The following is a 4,289-nucleotide window of genomic DNA, read 5'->3' as shown; positions in this document are numbered from 1 at the left end:
AAGAGATTCGGAATATAAACAGCTAACAGAGAGGAGCCGTCGTGGTTGTGCAGACTAAGTAGATGTCAGATTAGTAAACGAGGGATCCCGAGTTCAAATCCAGTCGGTCTCCGTTTATTTTTCCGAATCTAATAAATATCTTTCAGAGCATACAATAATTTTCAAATAGGAAACGTTTAAAAATGTCCAATCGGGTTGTCCATTATTCGTACGTTCAGGTCCGTCACATAGTGAAGGATAATTGTTAGTGATCATAATTATATTTTATAAAAAGGGATATGTCAAGAATAATTATTCTTCATATTATTTTTGTATAAATTACTGACGTTGAGAAAGTTTTTATCAATAGTATATTCGTTCTTTATTATCTGTTCAATTAAAGAAATAATTTTTTGATTAATATTGATTAAGACACTCATATCATAAAAAATATTATTTTTTTATAACATACTTTATATGACAGACACTTCATTTGACAGTTCGATGTGTAACAATAACTCGATGCATTCCAATATTACGTAAAATAATTTTTATTTTTAACCGCTATTAATATTATCAACATATAGAGCAAGTTAATTAAATAAGTAGAAAAAGTTACGAAAAAAAATTCAAAAACATATGCAAAATTATGTTAATATTTAAATATTAATATTTAGGAGCATCTTCACTGTGTGACGGATCTGAACGCGTGAATAATGGACAGCCCGATTGGACATTTTTAAACGTTTCCTATTTGAAAACTATTGCTTAATATTTTAGTATTAGAATTTTCGTCTCTAAATGACTTCAGGAATCTGCCATTTACAGGTGGTGCGTTAGGTCTGGGACACCTTGTATATACACACACACACACACACACACACACACACACACACACAGAGGATCATCCTAAGGTGTCCTGTGCTATTAAAGTATGTATAGTGTAAACTTACTTATACTACAGAAACTCTGTTGCACATACTTTAGATGTGACACTATATATATATAAAGGTATAAAGTTCTTTAAAAATTAATTATCTTAAAAAAATATTATTTACGTTAAAGAGTTTATAGTTTATGTTATATATATGTATACTTTATTTCATATGTTCAAAATGAGAATTTTTATGTTTTGTATAACTAACGAGTTATAATTAATAAAGATTGATTCATTTATGTACGTATTTATATATAACGCATTTTTAATAATTGTTAATAATCCTGACATTGTTCTGACAGTCTAAAAATACCATAATAACATATTCTGGCCCAAGTAGCAAGATGATATCATTATGACGATAATTTAAGATCATTTTTCATTCGTCATCAGTGTACTAAATAATGAACGTAAAATGAACGTAACATTTGTCACGAAATATTATCGTCATAAATATGTCGTCATTTAATCGTCATTTTTAAGACATTTATAATGAATAGATAATGAAACATTATTAATTACTAACTTTCTTAATTAACTATAATATATAAATAAGAAAAATATTTCCCATATTTAATACAATTATTAACAAATTCATAATAACTTCACAATAAGTTCACAATAAATTCACAATAAGTAAGCAAAATATATACAATTTTCATAAGGAAAATGATTCTCATTAAACATAATATAGGTTCATAGCTCTATATATGTAATTAAATTATCTACAAGAATTACATGTGTAATCAAGATTTTAAAAGATTTTAAAATACTATTTATACGACAATATAGTAACATTCATTAATCAGATTTATCAAATTTAAATCGAGATTCGGTAATCATCATTTCATCATTTCAGTAGGTTTCATTCCAATACAGAGGTTAAGCGACATCGAGCAGGATTTCCAAATGGATGGATGATCGGTTTTAGAAACATGCAGTGATACGAGATAAAAGATGTTTCATCACTTTCTCTCTTTTTTTCCATTTTTTAATTTTTTTTCACTTATTTTCCGTAAGGGATGTATATTATAGATGTTTAATATTAACAGTTAATATCGGAACGCGATCGTTTTCGGGATGTCCCTGAAGTCATCCTGAAGTCATCCTAAAGTCGTCTTAAGAAAATTCTCAAGATAGCCTGAGGCTGAGTGGAAAATGTCCTGAGGACATCTCGAGGACGTAATGAGGCGCTTATTTGCTAGTCCACAAAACGTCCTGTTTACCTTTCAGAATCACAATAGATATCCGGCTCATCTAATAGGACATTCTGAGGACGTTCTGAGGACATCCTCGTGTTACTAGGGATATATGAATATTTAATATGGCGATGAAATGTTGCACCCATGTGCCCTCGAACTCACGCTCCGCAGGATCGTCGTGATCGCATCACGAGAAAATGTTTCACAGCATATGCGGCAAAGAGCAAATAATAATTTACCGCGTACGCGATACGGCGAATGGAGAAGATCACGTGGAGGAAGTACTCGGCAATGTACGAGACCCTCGACTGGACTGAAATTAAAATTTGGCGCAATTCCAATTAAATTATTGCATTCCTCATCTACATAAATATCTGAATAACCGATTGGAAAAACTCCAGTTTTGAGTACATACGTCTAGCGTATCTTCTCGGTACCCGAAACCTCGTATCATCGCGATATTGCCGGTGCGTCCGCCAAAAAATGCATCACGGGGATCACGAGGTGAGATTTGTAGTTGTATACGCGCCTTCGATTTTTTAACTCGTATATACTAAAATTATTTATTTTAAGGCTCGTGAATCGACAGAAAAACGGTAAGGTCAGGTCAAGAGTTCTATTAACAACATATGACATACTTTATTAAATTAACAAGTGTTGTCGGACCGAGAGCACTCGCGTTACAGGTTACAAGACGTTCGTTCCCGACGGATGCTGGTCGCACAGTGAGCAGTCACGATCACTCAATAACGTAGCTTTCACATAAAAACGATAGGACGATAAGCACACGAGTTAAGCTCGTGTAACTTTCGACAACTAATCAGTGAGCGACAACAAGCCGTTTTTCACGAATTTGATTGCTTCGAAAATACATAAAAACGAAACGAAAACAAGGACGCTCGTTCGAATAAAGCGTTTAACTATCCACAGAAGTTTCGAGAAATAAAATGAGCGTATGAATTCGCACAGAGAATATTCTCTGTCAAATACTTATAATTTTTCTGAACAGTACTATAGGGTGATTTTCAAGAAATTCTCGTGTCTCTCGATTCTCGCGCATTTCTTCGTTAAAAACGTATTCCTATTTTTCCGTCAAGATATATCCCTGCTGACGTAACCACCAAGACGCAACTGTTCGTTCATAATGCGCGTCAAACGTAAAATTTTAATATCTTAAAATTTGCGCGTCAAACCTTAAAATTTTCGTTTTATCACGATTTATTGGATAACAAAACGGGCATCTGTGAAAAAGCATCCATGAAATTGTAAGACATGACGTTGCGTCTCACCTCCATTCTCGCATTCGTAATACTCGTCGACAAGCATGCCTTCTAATCGATATCGCTAATCGCGTTCACGTCCCGCGTGAATTATTCGATGACCGATCTCGCGTTCCTTCAAAATTAATCATTGCACGGCTTTGCGCGACTGGTTATCTTTAAATTTGTATCCACCCGAAGGAATGATTCCTATTTCTCCTTCGCGTAAAAAGTTTTTCCGGAAAACTCTCATGCACGTTGAAATGATAATTGTACATTCTTCGAATGGACACACGTTTCCTCGCTCTAAGAATATTTTTCTGAAGGCTATGTATGCTCGTCGAAGGATATCAATGTCGATGCAATATTCAAATATTTTGCGTTGAAAATCAAATACGGCATTTTTTCTGTCATTTTCGCGTGCCATGCAAGAAAACGTTCGCGTTCCTCAGTTTGCATTGTTTTGGACGCGTAATAACGAACATCCGGTAATGGATCGACATATATTTGATTATCGGTAGTATTAAATAAGAGAGAAAAGACACCTTTGTCACAAGTATCCAGTAACCTGAAGACCTTCGATAATTCTGACAAACGCATCGGCATATAATTAATACTGTCGATAAATTTCGTACGATTTGTTGATAAGACTATAATTTTTGTACCGTTCAAAATTATACGAAGTTTTAATAATTTTCCGGAATAATTTTCCGGAATAATTTTCAACAATGTATTGGACGACTGTGTAAACTGTGTGTCGATTTCGCATTACGCGTTATATAAATGATCTGTAGCGAATTTATTGCTCTGCCAGTAAGGCTATGCTGGCACTGCCTTGCCAAGGAAGGCAGGCTCGAGTCTGTGAGAGGTCTGATAGACTCGAGTAGACAGAATAACTAAGTCACGCCACGA

Source organism: Pogonomyrmex barbatus, unplaced genomic scaffold, assembly GCF_055798465.1.
Source record: "Pogonomyrmex barbatus isolate J1 unplaced genomic scaffold, ASM5579846v1 scaffold4, whole genome shotgun sequence".
Classification (NCBI taxonomy): Eukaryota; Metazoa; Arthropoda; class Insecta; order Hymenoptera; family Formicidae; genus Pogonomyrmex; species Pogonomyrmex barbatus.
This window is presented reverse-complemented; position numbering follows the sequence as displayed.